Genomic DNA, 26,839 nt, shown 5'->3' on the forward strand with positions numbered 1-26,839 from the left:
AGGAATGGTACCAGCTCCTTCTTGTACCTCTGGTAGAATTCGGCTGTGAATCCATCTGGTCCTGGACTTCTTTTGGTGGGTAAGCTATTAATTATTGCCTCAATTTCAGAGCCTGTTATTGGTCTATTCAGAGATTCAACTTCTTCCTGGTTTAGTCTTGGGAGGGTGTATGTGTTGAGGAATTTATCCATTTCTTCTAGATTTTCTAGTTTATTTGCGTAGAGGTGTTTGTAGTATTCTCTGATGGTAGTTTGTATTTCTGTGGGATCGGTGGTGATATCCCCTTCATCGTTTTTTATTGCGTCTATTTGATTCTTCTCTCTTTTTTTCTTTATTAGGCTTGCTAGCGGTCTGTCAATTTTGTTGATCCTTTCAAAAAACGAGCTCCTGGATACATTAATTTTTTGAAGGGTTTTTTGTGTCTCTATTTCCTTGAGTTCTGCTCTGATCTTAGTTATTTGTTGCCTTCTGCTAGCTTTTGAATATGTTTGCTCTTGCTTCTCTAGTTCTTTTCATTGTGATGTTAGGGTGTCAATTTTAGATCTTTCCTGCTTTCTCTTGTGGGCATTTAGTGCTATAAATTTCCCTCTACACACTGCTTTGAATGCATCCCAGAGATTCTGGTATGTTGTGTCTTTGTTCTCGTTGGTTTCAAAGAACATCTTTATTTCTGGCTTCATTTCGTTATGTACCGAGTTGTCATTCAGGAGCAGGTTGTTCAGTTTCCATGTAGTTGAGCGGTTTTGAGTGAGTTTCTTAATCCTGAGTTCTAGTTTGATTGCACTGTGGTCTGAGAGACAGTTTGTTATAATTTCTGTTCTTTTACATTTGCTGAGGAGTGCCTTACTTCCAACTACGTGGTCAGTTTTGGAATAGGTGTGGTGTGGTGCTGAGAAGAATGTATATTCTGTTGATTTGGGGTGGAGAGTTCTGTAGATGTCTGTTAGGTCTGCTTGGTGCAGAGCTGAGTTCAATTCCTGGATATCCTTGTTGACTTTCTGTCTCGTTGATCTGTCTAATGTTGACAGTGAGGTGCTAAAGTCTGCCATTATTATTGTGTGGGAGTCTAAGTCTCTTTGTAGGTCTCTAAGGCCTTGCTTTATGAATCTGGGTGCTCCTGTATTGGGTGCATATATATTTAGGATAGTTAGCTCTTCTTGTTGAATTGATCCCTTTACCATTATGTAATGGCCTTCTTTGTCTCTTTTGATCTTTGTTGGTTTAAAGTCTGTTTTATCAGAGACTAGGATTGCAACCCCTGCCTTTTTTTGTTTTCCATTTGCTTGGTATATCTTCCTCCATCCCTTTATTTTGAGCCTATGTGTGTTTCTGCACGTGAGATGTGTTTCCTGAATATGGTACACAGATGGGTCTTGACTCTTTATCCAATTTGCCAGTCTGTGTCTTTTAATTGGAGCATTTAGCCCATTTACATTTAAGGTTAATATTGTTATGTGTGAATTTGATCCTGTCATTATGATGTTAGTTGGTTATTTTGCTCGTTAGTTGATGCAGTTTCTTCCTAGCCTTGATGGTCTTTACAATTTGGCATGTTTTTGCAGTGGCTGGTACCAGTTGTTCCTTTCCATGTTTAGTGCTTCCTTCAGGAGCTCTTTTAGGGCAGGCCTGGTGGTGACAAAATCTCTCAGCATCTGCTTGTCTGTAAAGTATTTTATTTCTCCTTCACTTATGAAGCTTAGTTTGGCTGGATATGAAATTCTGGGTTGAAAATTCTTTTCTATAAGAATGTTGAATATTGGCCCCCAATCTCTTCTGGCTTGTAGAGTTTCTGCCGAGAGATCCTCTGTTAGTCTGATGGGCTTCCCTTTGTGGGTAACCAGACCTTTCTCTCTGGCTGCCCTTAACATGTTTTCCTTCATTTCAACTTTAGTGAATCTGACAATTATGTGTCTTGGAGTTGCTGTTCTCGAGGAGTATCTTTGTGGTGTTCTCCTAGATAATATCCTGCAGAGTGTTTTCCAACTTGTTTCCATTCTCCCCATCACTTTCATGTACACCAATCAGACGTAGACTTGTTCTTTTCACATAGTCCCATATTTCTTGGAGGCTTTGTTCATTTCTTTTTATTCTTTTTTCTCTAAACTTCTCTTCTCGCTTAATTTCATTCATTTGATCTTCCGTCACTGATACCCTCCCTTCCAGTTGATCGAATCAGCTACTGAGGCTTGTGCATTCGTCACATAGTTCTCGTGCCATGGTTTTCAGCTCCATCATGTCCTTTAAGGACTTCTCTACATTGGTTATTGTAGTTAGCCATTCGTTTAATTTTTTTTCAAGGTTTTTAACTTCTTTGCCATGGGTTTGAACTTCCTCCTTTAGCTCGGAGTAGTTTGATTGTCTGAAGCCTTCTTCTCTCAACTCGTCAAAGTCATTCTCTGTCCAGCTTTGTTCTGTTGTTGCTGAGGAGCTGCGTTCCTTTGTAGGAGGAGAGGCGCTCTGATTTTTAGAATTTTCAGTTTTTCTGCTCTGTTTTTTCCCCATCTTTGTGGTTTTATCTACCTTTGGTCTTTGATGATGGTGACGTACAGATGGGGTTTTGGTGTGGATGTCCTTTCTGTTTGTTAGTTTTCCTTCTAATAGTCAGGACCCTCAGCTGTAGGTCTGTTGGAGTTTGTTGGAGGTCCACTCCAGACCCTGTTTGCCTGGGTATCAGCAGTGGAGGCTGCAGAACAGTGGATCTTTGTGAACAGCAAATGTTGCTGCCTGGTGGTTCCTCTGGAAGTTTTGTCTCAGAGGAGTACCCGGCTGTGTAAGGTGTCAGTCTGCCCCTAGTGGGGGTGCCTCCCAGTTAGGCTACTCACAGGTCAGGGACCCACTTGAAGAGGCAGTCTATCTGTTCTCAGATCTCAATGTGCGTGCTGGGAGAACCACTATTCTCTTCAAAGCTGTCAGACAGGGACATTTAAGTCTGCAGAGGTTTCTGCTGCCTTTTGTTTGGCTATGCCCTGCCCCCAGAGGTGGAGTCTACAGAGGCAGGCAGGCCTCCTTGAGCTGCGGTGGGCTCCACCCAGTTCGAGCTTCCTGGCTGCTTTGTTTACCTACTCAAGCCTCGGCAATGGCGGGCGCCCCTCCCCCAACCTCGCTGCTGCCTTGCAGTTTGATCTCAGACTGCTGTGGTAGCAATGAGCGAGGCTCCGAGGCTCCGGGAGCATAGGACCCTCTGAGCCAGGCATGGAACACAATCTCCTGGTGTGCCATTTGCTAAGACCATTGGAAAAGCACAGTATTAGGGTGGGAGTGACCCGATTTTCCAGGTGCCATCTGTCACCCCTTTCCTTTGCTAGGAAAGGGAATTCCCTGACCCCTTGCGCTTCCCGGGTGAGGCGATGCCTCGCCCTGCTTCGGCTCACACTCGGTGCGCTGCACCCACTGTCCTGCACCCATTGTCCAACACTCCCCAGTGAGATGAACCTGGTACCTCAGTTGGACATGCAGAAATCATTTGTCTTCTGCGTCGCTCACGCTGGGAGTTGTAGACTGGAGCTGTTCCTATTGGGCCATTTTGGCTCCACCCCCTTCTCCTGAATTTTTATCTGGAGGCATTTTCAAGTATATTTCACAGAGATGAGGAAACCTGGTGACAGAGGCCAGAGCAGTGGTTTGAAACAGCATCTGATCTGAATGAGCATGCAGGCACTTGCCATAGTTCCTCTTCCTAGTTCAATCCAGAGAAAGGTGATAAAATTCAGCTCCCAGCTTCTTCCTCAAGGAAAAAGGAATTGAACCACATATCCAGTACCCCAACTTGCCTGGCTGCTTCTGAAAGGACTGGATTCTAGCTCTCTTGTCTTGTGGCACTGAAAATACTTCACATATTCTAGTTTCTTGGGAGTCATTAAGGAAAAATACTATAGTTTAAATGAGTACAAAGGTTTGAGAAATACCAAGAATCTCTGATGGGGCTTAATCAGGGTGAATTGGCTCAAATGACAGAAATATACTTCAGAATATGGATAGGAATGAAGACGATCAGTATTCAGGGGAATAGAAAAACCCAACTCAGGGAAATGAAGAATCACAATAAAATGGTGAGGAACTGAAGGATGAAATACCCAGTATAAAAAAGAACCTAAGTTATCTGATAGGACTGAAAAACACATTACAAACATTTCACAATGCAATCACAAATATTAACAGCAAAATAGATGAAGCTGAGGAAATCTCGGAACTTGATTGGCTCTCTAAAATAAGACAGTGAGACAAAATTAAAGCTAAAAGAATAAAAAGGAATGAATAAACCTTTGAGAAATATGCAATCATGTAAAGAAGCCAAATCTATGAGTCATTGGTATTCCTGAATGGGACTGAGAGAAAGCAAAAACTTGGAACATGTATTTCAGGATATTGTCCATGAAAACTTCCCTAACCTTTCTAGAGATGCTGACAGTCAAATTCAGGAAATACAGAGAACCCCTGCAAGATTCGGCACAAGAAATTTATCCCCAAGACACATAATCATGAGATTTTTGAAGGATGAAATAAAAGAATGTTAAAGGAAACCAGAGAGAAAGGGAAGGTCATCTATGAAGGGAACCCCATCAGATTAACAGTGGACTTTTCAGCAGAAACCCTCCAAGCCAGAAGAGACTGGAGGCTTATATAGAACATTCTTAAAAAAAGTTCAATGAAGAGCTTCATATTCATCTAAACTAGACATCTTAAGTAAAGGAAAAATAAGATCCTTTTCACATAAGCAAATGATGACAGAGTTTGTTACCAGCAGAACTACTTTACAAAAGATCTTGAAAGGAGCACTAAATATGGAAAGAAAAAACCATTACTGGACACTAAAAAAATACACTTAAGTGCACAGATGAGTGACATTATAAAGCAACCACATAAACAAGCCATCATAATAACCAGCTAACAACAAAATGATAGGATTGAATCCGCACGTATGAATACTAACCTGAATGTAAGGCTAAGTTTCCCATTTAAAAGACACAGAGTGAAAACCTGAATAAAAAAGCAAGACCCAATGTTATGCTGTCTTTAAGAGATCCATCTCATATGCAGTGACACCCGTAGACTCAAATTAAAGAGATGGAGGAAAATTTAACAATCAAATGGAAAACAGAAAAAAGCAGGGGTTGCAATACTAATTCAGACAAAGCAGATTCTACACCAACAAGAATCAAAAAAGAAAAAGAAGGGCATTACATAATGGTAAAGGATGCAATTCAACAAGAAGACCTAACTATCCTAAATGTATATGCATTCAACACAGTAGCACCCAGGTTCATAAAGCAAGTTCTTAGAGACCTACAAAGAGACTCAGGCTCCCACATAATATTACTGGGAGACTTCAACACTCCACTGATAGTACTAGATAGATCATCGAGGCAGAAAACTATCAAAGATATTTAGGACATTAACTCAACTCTAGACCAAATGGATCTGATAGACCGCTACAGAACTCTACACCCAAAACAACGGAACATACATTTTTCTCATCACCACATAACACATACTCCAAAATTAACCGCACAAGTGGATATTAAATAATCCTCAATAAACGCAAAAGAACTGAAAACATACCAAACACACTCTTGTACCACAGCACAATAAAAGTAGAAATCAGGGCTGGGCGCAGTGGCTCATACTTAACAATCCCAGCACATTGGGAGGCTGATGCTGGAGGATTGCTTGAGCTCAGAAGTTTGAGACCAGCCTGGGCAACATGGCAAAAAACCATCTCTACAAAAATTACACACACACACACACACACACACACACACAAAATAGCTGGGCATGGTGGCATGTGCCTGTAGTCTCAGCTACTCTGGAAGCTGAGGTGGGAGGATTGCTTGAACCTAGGAGGCCAAAGTTGCCCTGAGCCAAATTTGCACCACTGCACTCCAGCCTCGGTGATAGAGTGAGACCCTGTCTCAAAAAAAAACAAAGAAAAAAAAACAAAACCCGGAAACCACAAATAAAAAATTGCTCAAAACCATACAATTACATGGAAATTAAACAACCTGCTTCTCAATGACTTCTTGGTAAATGATGGAATTAAAGCAGAATCAAGAATTTATTTGAAACTAATGAAAACAAAGATATAACATACCAGAATCTCTGGCACACAGTCAAAACAGTGTTAAGGGGAAAATGTTTAGTACTGGGCCCCCACATCAAAAAGTTAGGTCTCCAACAACCTAACATCACAGCTGAAAGAACTAGAGAAGCAAGAGCAAACCAACCCCAAAGCTAGCAGAAGACAAGAAATAACCAAAATCAGAGCTGAACTGAAGGAGATCAAGACAAGAAAACAAAATTCAAAAGTTTAGCAAACTCCTAAGCTGTTTTTCTGAAAAATTAATAAGATAGATAAAACCGTAGGTAGCCTAGTAAAAAGGAAAAGAGAGAAGACCCAAATAAACACAATATGAAACAACAAAAGGGATGTTACCACTGACACCACAAAAATACAAACAACTACGGGAGACTATTGTGAACACTTCCATGCATACAAACTAAAAATCCTAGAAGAGATGAATGAATTCCTGGACATATACACCCTCCCAAGACTGAACCAGGAAGAAATTGATTCCCTGAACAGACCAATAACGAGCTCCAAAATTAAATCAGTAATAAACAGCCTGCCAACCAATAAAAACCCAGAAACAGACAGATTAACAGCCAAATTCTATCAGATGTACAAAGACAAGTTGGTATTATTGCTACTGAAACTACTCCAAAAAACGAAAACAAAAACAAACCAAATGAAAACAAAAAAACCTGAGGAGGAGGGATTCCTCCCCAACTCATTCTATTAGGCCAGCATCATCCTAATACCATAACCTGGCAGGGACACAACAACAGCAAAAAACACGGCCATATTATCCTTAGCAAACTAACACAGGAACAGAAAACCAAATATCACATATTCTCCCTTATAAGTGAAAGGTAAATGATGAGATTACAAGGACACAAACACAGGAGCAACAGATACTGTGAAAAGAGGGAGAGGAGCAGAAACAATAACTCTTGGGTACTAGGCTTAGTAACTGATTGACAAAATAATCTGTACAACAAACCTCCATGACATGAATTTGCCTATATAACAAACCTGCACCTAAGTACCCCTGAACCTAAGAGTTTTAAAATAATAATAATTTTTTATTTTTAATTTTTATTTGAGAATTAATTTTAAAACAAAAATGACATTTTCCTTTTGGTTTTTAACATGTTGAAGTAAAATACACAACAATAATAGACAAAGTATGAGAGTGGGAAAATAGAAATACACTATTTTAGGTTCTCATGTTATATGTGAACTTATCTGAGATTATTTGAACAGATAATGTAATAGCTTACAATAGGTTAAGTCTCAAGCAGCTAATTAAAAAGAAAAATAATAAACCAAGTAGGTATGGTCTATAAGCCAAAAAAAATTGCCAAATTAATGGTAAACATTATACACAGTAAAAAAAAAAAACAGAAAACCATTTGGGAAAAATATGATAGATACCACTAGAAATCTCATTATGTCTATGACACACAAAGTTTATAAAATAAATACTTGTCACACATGAAAATATTTTTTTCTAATTTTCTTTACTGATTTGCAAAGTATGAATCAGCCTCCTGTATACATATCATACATATATCTTGAAGAACTTCTAGATTACATGTTTTATTTATCACTGAAAACCCATGGTACAAGAGAAAAAAATTAAAATTCTCATTTAATCAATGATTCTTTTGTAACCAATATTAAGACAAGAATATTTTCATTAAGAGTATCTGTGATGGAGCTAGTGCTAGTTTGTTATGACAATAAAGTAGCACTTGAAAATAATTTCACAAACTGCTTTAATCACATAAATCACTTATACCTCCTGAAGTTGATCCGGTGAAAATTATGAAACTAATCAAATAGTGGCCAATGAATGGATTTTTTTGGTATGGTTTCTATAGAAATGGTAAAAATCATCTTTCACATAGTGATGTATGCTTGCTTTTAGGGAAAAAAATATGTATATAAGAGTTTTTGAAGGGAAAGATGAAATAAAATATTGTCTTCACACCAGAATAGTGGCACATTCAGTGTCTTGAACAGCCCCAAACCAATGATTTTATGGACAAAATGGAATTAATTTATAATACTGTCGATAATGTATCAAAATATCTTAAAAAGAAATGGCTTGCAAAAAGATTACCAACAGCTTGGCTCTTTCTCCAAATCTAAACATCTTCCTCACTCACTGCAGAAGGAAACTGATAGCATATCATTAGGCATAGTTAAAACCGACATTTAAATGCTGTAACAGAACATGTTGAATATTTTTCAGAGCCAAATAAAACCAGAAACTAGAATTGGAATCTATTCTCTGACATCTAAGTTGAAATATCCAACCTTCCAGCTGTTGAGTGTAATGTGCTTGTCAAGTTCACATCTAACGGTGCACTGATAATAGTTTTTATTCAGACATCTCTATATTATTCCTCAGTCTTCATTTCATCTTAATATTGCAATGCATCCAAGAGAGCCATCAAATACTTGCTGCCGTTTGCCAACACTCTATAATCGTGAATTCATGTTTTCTAATTTTAAATAAATAAAGACTAAGAAACTGACCATCTAGCTGTCTATCCATAAGTCAGATACAGATTTTTGGGTGAAAGACTCACATCTACAGATAAAAGACATTAAATGAGAGTTGTTTATTTTGTTAATGGGGACATAAATGATCAAAATTGATTTGTTCAATATCATTATGCATGCTGTGTGTCAAAGGGACAAGAGGGTGGCAAGAATGTATGATCAGGTTGGATACTGTTTTCAGTGCTTTATGAAAATGATGCAGCAGAGATTGAGTTAAATAGGTAGAGTCCAGGCAAAGGTAGTAAACCTATGGTACATGGTGAGGATAAAGTGAAAGAGAAGAATCAAATTAAGTCTCATGTTTTTGCTTTTGTAGGTAGTTTTACCTTTTACTGTAACTGAGAGCACAGGAGAAAAAGCAAGTTTCTGGTGACAGAAAAACTTTCTATTTTAACACATTGAGTCTGAGGGCTGTAAAAACAATGGGAAAATGCCCATTAGAAAGTTGTTTATATGAACCTGCTGTCCAGGAGAAAGATTTAGATTGGAGAATAAGATTATGAAGTCATGAGATTATCTATGATAATTAAAACCATAGGTTTGATAACATCATTCATGAAGCATGTGACTGAAGTAAGTATAAGGCAGATATCTGAGGGACAACACATTTAGGGTTAAGGTAGAGGAGATATATCAAGAGAGTATAATGTCAAAGAAGTCAAGTGAAGAGTCTTTCAAGAAGGAAGGGGTACAGAATCAACTGAGGTGTTAGGTCATTCCTGCATTGCTATAAAGGAATACATGAGATGGGGTAATTCATTTTTAAAAAGAGATTTATTGGGCTCGTTCTGCAGGCTGTATGAACATGGTTACAACATCTGCTTGGCTTCTGTGGAGGCCTCAGGGAGCTTTTACTCATAGCAGAATTTGAAGCAGGAACAGGAAGGTCACGTGGCAGGAACAGGAGCAAGAGAGGAAAGGTGCCACACACTTTTAAGCACCCAGATCTCATGAGAACTCACTCAGTATTGCAAAGACAGCACCAAGGGGATGGTGCTAAGCCTTTCATAAGAAATCTGCCCCCATGATCCCATCACCTGCTACCAGGCCCCACCTCTAACTTTGGGGATTAAAATTCAACATGCGATTTAGAGGGGACAACATCCAAACTATATAAACTGAATAGTGTTAGAGAGCAATGAGGTGATATGAGGACTAAGAGCATCTGTTAGAATAAAATAGGGTTCATCTATGTTGATTTTGAGCAGTAGCTTTATACTCATCGAAGTGGAATGTAGTCTAGATTTGGTTGAGAAATGAATGGCCAGTGTATTGAAATGTAGACAGCTTTTTAGTGGAGAATTTTTTTCCTAAGAAGGACTGAATTAGGATTGACTGAGGTAGTGAGATCAAGAGGAAATTTTAAAAAAATTAACATGTACCTGTGGATGAGAACAGTTCAGTAGAAAAAGACAGATAGTAATACAAGAATGATGAAAAGGTGGGAGAGTGTGGAATCCCAAGCACAATTTGAATGGTATTATTTGGATGGGAGGAGACATGCCTCTTCCATTCTAACTGGAGGGAATGAAAAAATAAAAGGTATGGACATCTCTAGGTTTTCAGATGGTGAACTCATCTGCTCAGAGTCATATGTGATAGACAGACATGTTTTTCAACTTCTATTTTAGATACAGCAGGTAAGTGTACAGGTTGTTTGAGTTAGCATATTGTATGATGCTCAGGTTTGGATTATAGATCCTGTCACCCTGGTAGTGAACATAGTATGGAAGAGGTAGTTTTTAAAATCTTATTCCCCTCCATACCTCCACCCTCTAGTAGTCCATAGTATCTTTTGTTCCCATGTTTATGTTCATAAGTGCTCAAAGTTTGCCTACCGCTTATAAGTGACAACATGTGGTATTTGGTTTCCTGTTGCTGCGTTAATTCACTTAGGATTATGGCCTCCAGGTACATCCATGTTGCTGCAAAGGACATGGTTTCATTCTTTATATGGCTGTGTAGTATTCCATGGTGTATATGTACTGCATGTGGTTAACCAGTTATCACAGCACCATTTATTGAATAGAAACTCTTTTTCCCATTTATTATTTCTGTTGATTTTGTCAAACATCAGGTGATTGTAGGTGCATGGCATCATTTCTGATTTTTCTTTTCTGTTCTATCGCTCTGTATGTCTATTTTTGTATGTCTACTATGCTGTTTTGATTACAATATAGAGTACAGTTTGAGGTCAGGTAGTGTGATGTCTCCATCATCCTTGTTCTTTCTGCTTAGGATCACTTTCACTATTCAGACTCTTTTTTTGTTCTTGTTCTACTAGTGAATTTTACACTATTTTTTATCTAATTCTATGAAGAATGATGCTGGTAGTTTGGCAGGCATAATGTTAAATTTGTAAATTTCTTTGGGCAGTATAACCATTTTAATGATATTTATTCTTCCAATCCATGAGCTTGGAATGTGTTTCCATTTATTTTTGTCATCTCTGATTTCTTTCAGCAGTATTTTGTAGTTCTCCTTGTAAAACTCTTTCAACTCCTTGGTTAGCTGTAGTCCTAGGTATTTCAATTTTTTTGTGGCTATTGTAAAGGTGATTGTGCTCTAGATTTGGCTTTCAGTCTGGACATTAATCATCGAAAGAAATGCTACTAATTTTGGTACATTGATTTCATGTCCTAAAACTTTACTAAAATCATTTATTTGTTTTAAGAACCTCCTGGCAGAGTCTTAAGCATTTTCTAGGTATAGAATAATATCAGTGAAAAGAGATACTTTGACTTTTTTTTTCTATTTAGATGCCTTTTATGTCTTTCTCTTGCCTGATTGCTCTGGCCAGGGCTTCCAGTACTATGTTGAATAGGAGTAGTGAGAGTGGGCATCCTTGTCTTGTTCTATATCTCAAGTGGAATGCTTCCAGCTTTTGTCCATTTAATATGATGTTGGCTGTGGGTTTGTCATAGATGGTTCTTAATATTTCAAAGTATATTCCTTTCATGCCTAGTTTGTTGAGTTTTTTTTTAATCATGATTGGATGTTGGATTTTATCAAAAGCTTCTTCTACATCTATTGAGATGGTCATATCATTTTTGCTTTTAATTCTATTCATGTGGTTAATCATATGCATTGATTTGCATATGTTTTAGGTAACCTTTCATCCCAGGAATAAAGGTGACTTGATCATGGTGAACTAACTTTTTGATGTGCTGCTGGAATCACTTTTCTACTATTTTTGTTGAGAATTTTTGGGTCTATTTTCATCAGGGACATTGGTCTGAAATTTTATTTTTTCATTGTCTTTGACAGATTTTGGTATCAAACTGATGCTGCCTTCACAGAATCAGTTGGAGGAGCACCTCATCCTTGATTTTTTGGAATAATTTAAGTAGAATTTGTACCAGTTCTTCTTTATATGTCTAGTAGAATTCAACTTTAAATCCAAACAACAAAACAAAAATTTTTTTGGTAGATATTTTTATTGCTGATTCAATTTCAGAGCAAGGTATTAGTTTATTCAGGGTTTCAATCTCTTCCTGATTCAATCTTGGGAGATTATGTGTTTCCAGAAATTTATTCATTTCCTCTAGATTTTCTAAAATGTATGCATAGAGTTGTTTAAAGTAGTCTCTGAGGATCTTTCATATTTCTGTGGGATAAGTTGTAACATCATTTTGTCATTTCTGATTGTATTTATATGGATCTTCTCTTTTTTCTATGTTAATCTTGCTAGCGGTCTATCAATCTTGTTTATTGTTTCCAAAAAACAAACCTTTGGTTTTATTGATCCGTTTTTGGATATTTGCATCTCAACTTTATTCAGTTTTCTAACTTCAGTTATTTATCTTCTGCTACTTTGGGGTTGGTGTGTTCTTTTGTTTCTAGTTGCTTTAGGTGCAAAGTTAGATTATTAATTTGAGATCTTTCTAATTTCTCAATAAAGGAATTTTAGGGCTGATGTTCCTCTTACCATTGTTTTAGTTGCATCCCCGAGATTTTGGTAAGTTGTATCCCTATTTTCATTAATTTCAAATAATTTTTCAATTTCTGCCTTAATTTCCATGTTCACTCAGGAGTTATTCAAGGGTAAAGTGTTTAATTTCCATGTATTTGTGTAATTTTGGGAGATCTTCTTTATATTGATTTCTATTTTTATTGCACTGTGGTCTGAGTCTGTCTTTGGTATGATTTCAATTTTTTGAAACTATTGACATTTGCTTTATGACTAAGCATATAGTTGACCTTAGAATATGTCTTATGTACAGATGAGAAGAATCTGTATTCTGTGGTTGTTGGTTGGAGTTTTCTGTTTATATCCATTAGGTACAGTTTGTCAAAGGTCAAGTTTAAATCTAGAGTTTCTTTGTTAGTTTTCTTCCTCAATTAACTGTCTAGTGCTGTCAGTGTGATGTTAAAATCTCCCACTATTATTCTGTGGTTGAGTCTTTTTGCATGCCAAGAAAAACTTGTTTTATGAGTCTGAGCACTCCAATGTTAGGTATGTATATACTTACGATAGTTAAGACTTCTTGTTGGATTTTACTCTTTATCATTATTTAATTCCTTTTTTTGCCCTTCTTAATTTTTATTGCTTTAAAGTCTGTTTTGTCTTATATAATATTAGTAACTACTGCTCTATTTTGTTTTCTGTTTGCATGCTAGATCTTTCTCCATCCATTTACTTTGAGCCTGTGGGTGTGGTTATATGTAAGATGGGTCTCTTAAAGGCAGAAGAAGTTTGGTTCTTGTCTTTTTTATTCAGCTAATCATTCTGTGTCTTTTACAAGGGGCATTTATCCTCTTTAAGTTTAGAGTTAGTATTGATATGAGAGATTTTAATCCTATAACTGTGTTTTTGGCTGATTGTTATGTAGATTTGACTGCATAGTTTCTTTATAGTGCCTGTAGGCTGTGTGCTTAAATGTGTTTGCCTGGTAGCAGGTCTCATTCTTTCAATTCATTGTTTAGCACTCCCTTAAGGAACTCTTGTAAGGCTAGTCGATTTGAAACAAATTCTCTAAACCCTCCAATACTGTTGGTGTCATGTGAATTATTACAACCACTATAAAGAACAGTTTGGAGGTTCCTGAGCAAACTAAAAATAGAGCTATTATATGACCCAGCAATCCCACTCCTAGATATGTACCAAAAGAAAGGAAATTAGTATATCAAAGAGATATCTGCACTCCCATGTTTATTGCAGCACTATTCACTATAGCCAATATTTGGAAACAACCTAAATTTCCACCAACAGATAAATGGGTAAAGAAAATGTGCATATACACAATGGAGTACCATTCAGCCATAAAAAAGAATGAAGTCCTGTCATTTGCAAAAACATGGATGGAACTGGAAGTCATTATGTTAAGTGAAATAACCTAGGCACAGAAAGACAAACTTTACATGTTCTCATTTATTTGTGATGAAGCAGAAGATATAAAAAGAAAAACAAGTTTTCCTGTACTAGGCTGACTCCCTCCAAGACCCAGGGAGGGGCAGGGATCTGTCAAGGCTTTGATAGCATTATCTGCAGAGCTGGGGCACAGAAGGGATGGGCTTCAGAGTCTTTCCCTCCCATCCTGGAGCAAGGTTGGGAAAAACAAGTTTTTCTCTTTCAGCTTCCCCCTTACCTGCTTGCTGTTCACACAATTATCTTTGCAAGTTTTGTAAGTTCCTGTTTTTCCCTTCTGTGCAGCACAGTGAAGGTCACAAGATATGCCTGAGTTGCAACACCTGGCTTGAGTTGTAAAACCTGTCACTGATAAACTGCCTTTGTTCTGCTTCTGTAAGCTTGGTTACTTGCCTTACAGGTTTCATGCCATTTTCAGATATATGTATAAAAGTCAAGCCCTGTCTTTGTTCGGGGCTCAGCCTTTGGATGTTAATCTGCTGGGCTGATGGCCACCTAAATAAAATCCTCCTGTTCCACCCATTGGTCTCTCCCATCCCACCCATTGGTCTCTTCCGTCCCTTAATTCCCACAACATTTCGAGCTAAAATTTTAAACAATTGAATTCATGGAGATAAAGAGTAGAAGGATGGTTATCAGAGGCTGGGCCGGGTAGCAGAGGGTGGGAAGAAATGAGGATGATTAATGGGTATAAGAAATAGAAAGAATGAATAAGGTCTAGTATTTGACAGCACAAGAGGATGACTATTGTCAAAAATAATTTAATTGCACATTTAAAAATAACTAAAAGTGTATAATTGGATTGCAATTTAAAACACAAATGCTAGAGGTGATGGGCGATCCATTTACGCTGATCTGATTATTACACATTTCATGCCTGTATAAAAAATCTCATACCACAAATATATACACCGACCGTGAACACACTTTTTTTTTTTTTTTTTTTTTTACAAAAGAAACAAATTTCCTTAACTTTTTCTTGTCTGAGAAGATTTTAATTTCTTTTTCACTTATAAAGCTTAGTTTGGTGAAATATGAAATTTTTGCTTATAATTTCTTTTATTTAAGTACACTGAAAATAGGCCCCCAGACTCTTCTGGCTTATAAAATTTCTGCTGAGAGGTCTGCTGCCTGATGAGGTTCCCTCTGTATAACCCTTGACCGTTCTTTGTAGCTACTTTTAAGATTGTTTCTTCTGCATTAACCTTGGTTAAACTGATGACTATATGTCTTAGGAATGTTCACCTTGTATAGTATAAAGCTGGTGGTCTCTGTATTTTTTGAATTTGCATGTCAACCTCTTAGTGAGAATTTTCATGCACTATATACCCAAATATATTTTCCAAATTACTTATTCTCTCTCCTCTCACAGGAATGCCAATTAGTTGTAGATTTGGTCACTTTACATAATTCCATGTTTCTCAGAGGTTTTAATCACTTTTAATGCTTTTTTATATTTGTCTGAGTTGATTAAAAAAACTCTTCTTCAAACTGTGAGATTTCTTCCTCAGCTTGCTATATTTTGCTGTTAATACTTCTGCTTGTATTATCAAACTCTTACAATGTCAACCATATCTTTTGAATCTTTCTTATAATGGCTATTTTGTCTTCCAGCTCTTGGATCCTTGTACTGGATTCCTTGAATTGAGTTTCAATATTCTCCTCAATTTCCATGAGTTTTCTTGCCATGCAGAGTCTGAATTCTCTGTCTGCCATTTCAGTCATTTCTGACTGGTTAAGAACCATTGCTGGGGATCTGGTGGACTTATTTGGAAGTTAAGAGAACACTCGTGGTTTTTAAATTGCCAGAGTTCTTACATTGATTCTTTCTCATCTGGAAAGGTTGGTGTTCTTTTTACTGTATTTTGAGTATAGTTAGTTGGCTTCATTTCTGGATTTTTTAGAGGGCCTAAGCTCTGTGCAGGGTCTTTATTTATGGCTTCATTCTTGCCTTTGGTTTTACAAGGGACATATTAGCAAAATATTTTTGACCTTGTAGTTTGGGCTCTGATCCAGTAGATAGTGCTTAAGAGTAATGCATGGTAGATAAACTCTTACTCAGCCATGTGGCTCCATTGTATTTCCTTGTGTTTACAGCCATGCTTTGCAGTGCAGGGGACAGAGAGGTGACCTTCTCACTTAGTCCTCTCCTGGGCCTCGGGGGAGACCCCTCCAGTCATTGGCACTGTGCCCACCTCTCTTTTGTGAGGTGTTCCAGAACTCTGGGATCCCTGGGAAGAAGCTGCAGAAGGGAAATAGGCCACAACCTTTCTGGTGTAACCCTGTGGAGGGATACATGGCTTGCTCCTGCTCTAGCCCATAAATTCATGCAACTCACCCCTCTCAATGCTTTGAGAGTATGGGCTCCTCTTCCTCTTGAGTGCTGTTCACTGATCTCTGCTTGGCACTCCTGAGCTGTGAGTCACAGCCCTGGGGTACTGAGATCAGCTAGTGGCTCCATCCTCTCAACCCTCACAGTTAGGTTCTGGGTATGCTGAGAGATCTGAAATTCTCCCAGGCCACCAGGAATGTAATCAAGTGGAGAAGCACCCAGGCTTGGCAGCAGAGGTTGTGCTGTGCACATGCTCCTGCAGGGTAGCTATAGAGGGGTCCTTTGAGAGGTTGTTGGGCAGGATAGGCTGCAGAACAGACATGCCACAGTTTTGTGGGGAAGTAGGCCTCATTTTCTTCTGGCCTGTTGGTCAGCTGGGGCTAGAGCGTTTCAGAGTGAGGTGGGGAACCCTAGGTGGTTGGCGTCTATAGCCATGCTTCCCCAGAGCTGTATAATACTTTAATTTTATGCTGATTGAAGCTCCATGTGTTTCTACTCTCTGGGCTGATTCCCGTCAGCTCAAATGTCTATGGAGTATGTGGGACCCCTGTAGCCAGGATCCCTGTGGTCCACAGTGAGGGTGAACAATCATATAGTCCCTTTACTTGCCAGTTTCCCAGGAGCCATTTTGGGTCAGGAACTAGCCCCAGCGTTTGGGTACCCCATGTAGCATTTCCAGCCTACTCCGTCGTCAGCTTCAGCATCTACATCACGTCTCTATCCACTCATGGCATTTTCCCTCCAAATATCTGTCTAAATTTTGTTGTTTTACTCAAAACCTTGGTAGTCTCAGTAGGAGTGGCACTTCTGGCTGTATCTAGTTGGCCGTCTTGTCTTGCGTCTGACAGATTTTTGATGTAGGAAGTTTCAGGGAAGTGGGGAAGATTTGTGGTAGTCATTGTAGAGAAGTAGAGAAGCAAGCAGATTAGAGAACCTTAGTAGGATGGCTACTTAGTATTTGGGCTTCAGTTAAGGCTGGCAATGATTATTTTTAGTGGTATAAACAGCCAAGTGTTGTTACTTTTTCCAATTTTGTTGCAAGAGCAGAGGAGGTGAAATGTATGTTTATCCACGGTTAGGATATTACCAGATGTATATGAAAGTGGGGAGATTAAAATAAAATAGTAGTTGAAGTGACGAGCCGTATCAACTCTATAAGATAAGGACAGAGCTAAAAATTAAGAAGGAATTTGAGGGAGGACTAAGAATTTGAAGTTCTTGTAAGTTCAAAAAACAATAGTAGAAATAACAAATAAATGAATATACTAGAGTTTTCAAAAACTGGAATGATTTGGAGGAGAAATACTTTTGAGTGATGGTCCTCGTGTGTGATTGCACAAGTCAGTTGAAGTAGCCTATAGAAGAGATGAATTGGATGTCAAGAAAATGAGAGACAGGAATGTTGAGCAGCTGATGTGTATGTACATAAAAGTTATATGGGATAACAGCAAAGCTTGGAATAACTAGAAGTCTGTACACCAGGTGCCTTTGCCTTGAATGAATAATTGGAAGAGGAAAGCTTGTGATGGGGAGATGTGTGAATACGATAAGAAGTGGGAGAAGATGGCTTAGTTAGAAGACATGAAGCTCACAACTAGCAAGATGTATTTTTAAAAATAAAATATGGATTAATAATATTTGGAAAGCAATTTTGTGAAGCTAGTAGAATATCAATCTCAATTCTAACATCTGAATGGTGGAGGACTGTGGGTGTATGAAGAGCTTCCTTTTGAGATGAAAGACAGTGCTTCTAACAGAACTGGATTTACATTGGGACAGAAATTTATGTTTAGTGAGTGGGACATTTGAATTAATGACTTTAGAAATGAAGCATATTTAGGTGATGACAATATTCAGCTTATGCCCTTAACAGTGGATGGCAAAAGGAAGGAATTTTTATGTAAAACTAGGAGTTTAAGGAACTTAAAAACTAAGATGTTGAGTAGATTCCTGATACAAGAGAGTTCTTTTCCAGGATGTTAAAAAAATTCAGAGTAGAGAGGAATAGATTGAACCAGTCTGTAGATGACAGTGACAAGGTGGCAGAATAAGAGGCACACAGATGGACATAATTGAACCAGTCTGTAGATGACAGTGACAATGTGGCAGAATAGGAGGCACACAGATGGACATAATAAGTCTCAAAGGAGCAAAAAAAATTTATATTATTATGGTAAGAAGAAAGGCCTTATTACACTCATAGGAAACAAGAATGATGGATATCCCTTCCTACTCTGAAATAGATGAAGAGCCTCCACTTGAAAAGGGATATTACAACTCAAAAGGACACATATGCTTTAGTTAAGGCAGCTTGTGGAGAAAAGTGTTATTAATAATTTTGTATAAGTACCAGAGGGCATGGGGAAGGATTTGTAATGAATAGCTCTTATCTTTGAAATCCAGAACTATACATCTAAATATCTGGCTACCATCCTCACTTGGTTGTATGAAAAACAAATTGAGGTAAATGCATCAAATATTTAATGAATGATCTTCCCTCCATACTTCCACTCCATCCCCAAATTCTATTTTTCTTGTACAGTGTTGTGTGTCTGTCATCATCTTTCATCTGAACTTCTGCCTTCTGATTTACCCTTATTTACATTACTCTCCTCACAATATTTCTTCACGTTGTAGTCAGTGTGCTAATTATCAAAACTCAAATGTCTTGCTACTGCTCTGAAAAGCCAAAATTTAAAAATTATTATACAAAAGCCTGTATTTTCCAGCCCCTCACTATTTCCAAGGCTTCATTTGGTAACATGCTTGGCTCCCTCTGCATCTTAGCCAAACTGGTCTTGTTTCGGTCTGTCAAATGTCATATTCCTCCTACTTTAAGTTTGCTCTTACCTGCAGTTTTATTCTTTCACAATGTTCGCCTCTTCCCTTATGCAACTTTTTGCCCTGTTATTTAGGATAGATCCTTTAAATCCCAGCTTAAGCATCAAGGACTGATTCACTAGGCTACTTTGACAACATTTCTTAAACATGAAGGGGAAAACAATAAAGCTTCTTGGAGAACATAGGAGAATATCTTCATAGTTTTCATTCAAGAAAGAGGAAGCATTGCAGATCCTTGGGGGGATTATTTTCAATTAGTAGAGCTGGAATAACTATGTATCTCTTGGGGAAAATCAAATAGGATACCTGCCTCACAGTATACACATAAGAACATTCCAGGTATAAACAAATATATATGTATTTCATTTTAAGAGCATAGATGAAGACTTTCAAGAGGCTAGGGTAGTCAGACATTTCTGAAACAGAACAATAAAAGACAAGACTAACAAAATTTTACTCAACATCACTGATCATTAGAGAAATGTAAATCAAAACCACAATGATATGAACAGACACTTCTCAAAAGAAGACATTTATGCGGCCGACAAACACATGGAAAAAAGCTCATCATTACTGAACATTAGATAAATGCAGATAAAAACCACTATAAGGTACCATCTCATGCTAGTCAGAATGGCTATTATTAAAAAGTCAAGAAACAATAGATGCTGATGAAGCTGTGGAGGAGTAGGAACTCTTTTACACTGTTGGTGGGAATGTAAATTAGTTCAATTGTTGTGGAAGACAGTGTGGCAATTCCTCAAGGACCTAGAACCAGAAATACAATTTGATGCAGCAATCCCATTACTGGATATATACCCAAAGGATTATAAATTATTCTACTATAAAGACACATGCACACATATGTTTATTGCAGCAGTATTTACAATAGCAATCACATGGTACCAATCCAAATGCTCAACAATGATAGACTGGATAAAGAAAACGTGGTACATATACACCATGGAATACTATGCAGCCATAAAAAAGAATGAGATCATGTCCTTTGCAAGGACATGGATAAAGCTGGAAGCCATCATCCTCGGCAAACTAACACAGGAACAGAAAACCAAACACCACATGTTCTCAATTGTAAGTGGGAGCCAAACAATGAGAACACTGGGATACAGGGAAAGGAACAACACCCACCAGGGTGGGTGGAGGGCAAGGGGAGGGAGAGCATTAAGACAAAGACCTAATGCATGCGGGGCTTAAAACCTATATGATGGGTTGATAGGTGCAGCAAACCACCATGGCATATGTATAGCTATGTAACAAACCTGTGTGTTCTGTACATATATCCTGGAGTTTAAAGTAAAATTTTTTAAAAAAGTAAAAATAACAAGAGTTGGGAGAGATGTAGAGTAACTGGAAATCTTATACATTGCTGATAAGAATGCAAAATCTAGAGCCATATTAGAAAATAGTTTGGCAGTAAACGTACATCTACTCAATGAGCCTGCAATCATATTCTGAATATATGCCCAAGAAAAATGATTGCATGGTTTCCCAAAGGATATGTACAAGTATATTCATGGTGGCTTAATTTATTATAGCTATAAACTGAAAATAATCCAAATGTGCAAAACAGTAGAATGTATAAATAGTTTAACATTCATATAATGAAAAGCTATGATAAAAATAATGGGTTATTGCTACATACAAAAACATGGATGTGACACAAACATAAAATCCAAACATAAAAACCAGACACAAAAGAATAAATATTGTATAACAGTTATACAAGCAAATGCTAGTCTGTAGTGATAAAACAAGGAAAACTAATATATGGTGATAATCACAATAGTGGTGGCCTTGCATGAAGGAGAATGAGATGGTATTGACTAAGAAGGGACGTGAAGACACCTTCTAGGATGCTAGAAATATTTTATCTCTTGCTCTTCTTGGTGGTTACATGGGTGTATAAATACAAGAAAATTAAGGTATACGTTAAGATTTCTGGATTTTACTGTTTACATGTTATATCTCAATAAAAATGTTAAGAAAATACTCTCAAGAGCTTGTATTGGTGCATTAGAATTCTTGTAGAATGTAAGATTCATAAACCTAGGAATCTTGTCAATCTTATTCAGAAATGAATGAATCAATGTGAAAATAATTTGAAGGCACAATCAAGAGAAAAGCAGCCCAGGATATAAAGTTGAGAGAATTTGACAAGATATGGTCCTTGTACTGTTTGCAAATTTCAGATTATAACAGAATTCATTTCATAAATTCCTATGCCCTATCCCAAAAAATTTTGATTTCATGTATCTGAGAGTATGGCCCAAGAATATGAGGTTTTAACAAATGCCCAAATGACTCTGATGTAGATAGTCTTAGATTTGCATATTGAGAACATTTTTTAAAAATTATATTGTGAGAAGAGTCTAAATAAATTATGGAGGAAAAACTGCACTTAATAGGGACAGTCAAGCTTTGAGATAGAGTTGAGCACCCCTTTCACTCAGATCTTCAGCGATGACCTCTAACATGAACCTCACAGATAACTACTGATTGTGAAGAGATTTGGTGGCTACAGTTAATACTAGCAGAAGGGCAAGCACAAATAGCTGGGGCCATCACACAAAATATGGGCTATAGGAAGTGTTTATTAAGAAGAATAAATAGATTGATTGGATTGGAACAGGTGTTATGGAAACAGGTGTTATTGGAACAGGTGTTTGGTGGCTGATTCCACCAAATCATTGCATTACCAAAGCATGGTTTCTTCCTACTTCAATTCTGTTTAAACTTTTTCTTTCAGCTCTCACTTTTTAATTTGTGTTAGTCTTCTTTGTTTACATGAGTAGCTTGGCCTTTAAATTATGAAATCCTTGATGGCAGAGGCTGTATCTTATTATTTTTAGTATTGTATGTTCCTTGTATGGAATATGCACATAATATTCCTCAAATGGTTTTCATTTAATGAGTAAATATTTGAATTTCATAGAGGCCAGAATTCAGAGAAAACTGAGGTACCGAACATAAGTTTCAGGGAATAGTATATACATACCAGGATATATGTGTGCATAGGAATGGTGAGACAAGATGATCTGAGAAAGCTGAAAAACTTTTATGGCTTAGCAAGGTACATGTAGATACCTGCAATAACTGTCATATTAACAAAGGTCATCTCTGTGTATGTTGAGTATATCTCTTAGAGAGATGCAGAATTATGGTAGAGGCCACGTTTTGATTTGTTATAGTATGGTATTAAGCATAATAAACAACTCAGAACAAAATGCTTGTTTCCTACGAGTTATTAATTAGGCATTACACAACTGTGTGTTGTCAGTATCAAGTGTTTTTTGTCATTAGATTTCAAAATAATTTTTTATCTTGTTTCTGCTAGGGAATAAGTAAATTCAGCAACCATGAATATTTCAAAGTGCTTGTAATTAAAACTTAATGTGCTTGGCACAAAAACGTTTTTCAAAGATTGAGCCAATTTTTCGCTGATTCTGCTGTCAGTCTGCACCCATGCATGCTAACAGCTGGCTCATAAACACTGCATGGCATTGCTTCTCAGCTACTGTGTAAGTAATTAAATCTTTTCTTGTATATCATCATTTATATTCAAGGCAAAGAGTCAAATGCCCATGTGGCGTTTTCTATTATGGTTTTCACTGGGGACAAAATAAGCTCACCTGAAGATGGAGATAGGCATTTTTAACAAGTTGGGCTGTGACAAAATAGAATATGGCCTACTAGTGCTAAAAAGCAACATGATGGCTTTATTCACTTCCTGGTGAATCTAAGGGAAGGCCGAGCTGTGCAGAGTCCTTAGACATGTGGTGAGTGTTCATGTACAAACATAGAGTAGGATGGTGATGACCAATAATGGTGATATATGCGGCAGCTAACAAACAAATGCAGGGGTGGTTTACTGTAACTCAGTTGAGTCAAAGTCAAGGTAAATAGTCCCAAACTGTCTCCAATATAAAGGTCTTTCTTCATCAGCAAATGTAACACTAGATTTTAAACAGGGCGGAGAGGAGAATAATACAATAAATGAAAAAGTAATCTAGATGTAGATAGGTCTGGAATATATCCTGAGGCATCCCTCAGGTGGAACACAAACACCCATGGTAGCTCTTCATGTCTTTGTAAAAGGACTTCCTTGTGTGATTAAAAGGAGAAATTTGGAACAGACAGATCACCTATCTTCAGCCATGCAATGTGAAGAAAGACTAAATTCAGAGGTAACTATCAAAGTGCCCTGTTAGAAGCTTGCATGTCTACTTACAGAACTCCTCTCAGTTGTCATGTCTTTTCATTCTAAATGTTAACCACAGACGGTAGGAAAGCTACTGAGATGTATTTATTTCATAATCAAAGTGTTTAAGAAACACAGGCCTGAGCTATTATAATTTCATCCAGCAGATGGAGACAGAAATACTTGGGAGGAAGTGGGAACAATGGGACTCTGTCCTGCTTCCCTTTTCCTCATGGGTCTGCAACTTTGGCTGGGTGTACTGCTTTTTCTGAGCTTGCCTCTTGATCTCATTTATTGTACTCCTATCATTGAGCCACCAAATTAAAAGTATTTCTTTCCGGTCTTGGTGCTCTGTTGATTACAAAGTTTCGTATCTGGAGAGCAGCTTTCATTAAATCATTTATAATAACAGTGAACCAAGGTCCATTCAATTTACGGTGTGATATACAGTTCCTTTATTGTTTCTTCTACAATTTATAATTATTTTCTTTCAGGAGTGAAGGCTAAGGGTAAGGTGCAATAGTCTGCAATTTTCTCTAATTCTCACTATAGTAAGGTCTAGGTATACACTGATTTAATAGTCAATCAATTTTCATAATTATGCCAAATAGTCTTCTGAATTTGTAAAACCAAAGTGTGAAGCCTTGACTTTTTCAGCCCTACTCAGCCACAGGGACTGTTTCATCAAATTGTAGGCTTTGTGCCACCAGGTGATGGGCCAACACTGGAAGATTTGTCCAAACTAGCAGAATATTAGGAACCCTATTTACATCATAGGCTGGAGTCTGAAACTGGTCTTGCTGTTCTGAGCACCGAAATATCTACCTCACTGTCAACACTGGGCATCTGCCATAATTCCTTTATAGCTGTTTAGTCTCCCTTTGGAGCTGTGTCCCCAAACCCTTTTCCATTTAGATTCAGCCCTATTTCTCCATCCAACCCTTGCCAACTTCTCATCTAGTAGCTGGACCCTGTCTTCTATTCACAAGTGATGGCTTGGGTTCTGTATTAGTCTTTTCATGCTGCTGCTGATAAAGACATACCCAAGACGGGACAATTTACAAAAGAAAGAGGTTTATTGGACTCGCAATTCCACATGGCTGGGAGGCCTCACAATCATGGCAGAAGGTGAAAAGCACGTCTCACATGGTGGCAGACAAGAGAAGTGCTTGTGCAGGAAAACTCCCATTTTTAAAACCATCAGATCTCATGAGACCCATTCACTGTCAAGAGAACAGCATGGGAAAGACCCGCCCCTATGATTCAATTACTTCCCACTGGGTCCCTCCCACAATACATGAAAATTCAAGATGAGATTTGGATGGGGACACAGCCAAACCATATTAGGTTCTATGCCAAACAAGGCATTCCACTCTGAATTAAGACATTGCCTCCTATTTAAATGCAGAGTATCTTACCTGTGGAAGAATCTTATTCTTGTACCCTACTGCACTAGCATGTGTCAGGGTTTTCCAGAGGGACATAACCAATAGGATAGGTAGATACATAGACAGACAGACAGACAGTCAGACAGACAGACAGACAGATAGATAGATATGAAAGGGATTGGCTCACACAATCACAAAGACAAAGTCCCAGGATTGGCTGTCTGCAAGCTGGAGAATGACAAAAGATGGTAGGATGGCTTCCAGAGCAGCTGGTAGTGTGGCTCAGTCCATGTCTGAAATCTCCAAACTAGAGGAGCTGACAGGGCAGCCTCCAGTCTGAGGCCGAAGATGTGAGAGGCCCAAGGAGGCCTCTGGGGCAAATCCCAGAGTCCAAACGCCAAAAAACCTGGAACCTGATGTCTATGGGCAGGAAAAGAAAAAGGGTTTCCTGCTCCTGAAGGGAGTGATAGTATGAAGAAAAGAAGAAACCAGTAAGCTGAAATGTCCTTCTTATTCCGTCTGCATTATTGTGGGAGTGTTCCCAGACTATTGGATGGTACCCATTCACATTGAGGGAGGATCCTCTTCTCATTCCACTGACTCACATTTCAGTCTCCTCTGGGAACATCCTCACAGACGCATCCCGAAACAGTGCTTCACTAGGCATCTAGTCATCTCTCAGTCTAGTCAAGTTGACACCTAATATTAACCATCACACTTATTCACTACATTAAAAACTTTTTCAATATCATTATTTGTTCACATTACCCCTGACTTTACCATGTTTACAGAAGACTACATCCCTCAGAGACTAGCAGTAAAGTTGGGTTAAGCCCCCAAACTCTAACCCAGATCATCTATTGCAACTTCTCCTTTCATTCTAGCATGTCAGGAGGTTGGAATATGACACGGGAATTGTATTAGACTTTAAGATAAGTTCACTGATTTCCGAGAAAAATAAAATTAGGAAAAAAATAACTCTTTCTTCTGTGTACACCAAGAAGACAAAGATGACATATTCACCAAGGTAAACAGCAGGGACAAGTTTGACGAAGCTGAAGGACTGTTATTTCCTAACTTTCCCAGTCTCAGCCCCAGCCCCACTTAGTTGCTCCCATTATACTTCCAAACTGTAGGTTTAGCCCCACTGACTTTTTTTGAGTTTATAATAATCTTACCTGGCAGAATATCAGGAATCAATTGAATGGAATCTAGAGGTGATAATGCTGTCTTCAGTCTGACATGCCATGTGCCTGGAAGTGTGTCTTGAATACATAAGTATTTACTGCTTCACAGTCATTCCCTGTTCTCCTTCATTTATGCTCAACCCATATTACAGCCTTCCATCTTTGTTTTCTCAATTTGTACTCTGAATTCCTAGAAATCTGTTCAAAACTCTAGTGTACTTCCTCATTAATAGAACCTCTATTAATCTCATGATCTTATGCTACCCAACTTCCCTCAAGAGTTAAATCGAGTTTCCTTTATGCCTAGTTCTTAGCCACACGCCCACCCCCAACATCCAGAATGCATGCTGCTGTCACTGGTCTGACTCTCAGCAACATTACATCTCAAAAATGCCTACTGCCATGTCTTATCCGTCATATCAGTCCTTATTGACTAAAAACACACTGATTACTCTAGGCTGAGTTAAACATCCCCATTGAATATCATGATCTAGATGCTTTAACTGTATCAGTGGCTAGCCCTGAAACCAAATTTATCCCAGTTCTGGTTCTAGGTTAACCCAGCTCCATCCAAGTCTAGCTTTCTTTCCTTACCGTCTGGCCTGTCATTATCCACACCTAGGATTTTTTTATACCTAATCTTTTCTCACCAAGATAGGATAGTCTCTGGTAGTAGCAGACATTATCCATACCATGGGAATCCTTATCCCATACAGTTTGCTGGAAAATATATTTGATATATTTTGATTATGCTTAAACAGTATTTTAGTGTCCTTTGTTTTTCTCTCTTTTTTAAGACAGTCAAAAAGGCTCCTTTTTTTCTCCTTTCATTATAGGCTCCACCACTCTGTATTGTCTTATAACTGGTCTGCCTT

This window comes from Gorilla gorilla, chromosome X (assembly GCF_029281585.2).
Source record: "Gorilla gorilla gorilla isolate KB3781 chromosome X, NHGRI_mGorGor1-v2.1_pri, whole genome shotgun sequence".
NCBI lineage: Eukaryota > Metazoa > Chordata > Mammalia > Primates > Hominidae > Gorilla > Gorilla gorilla.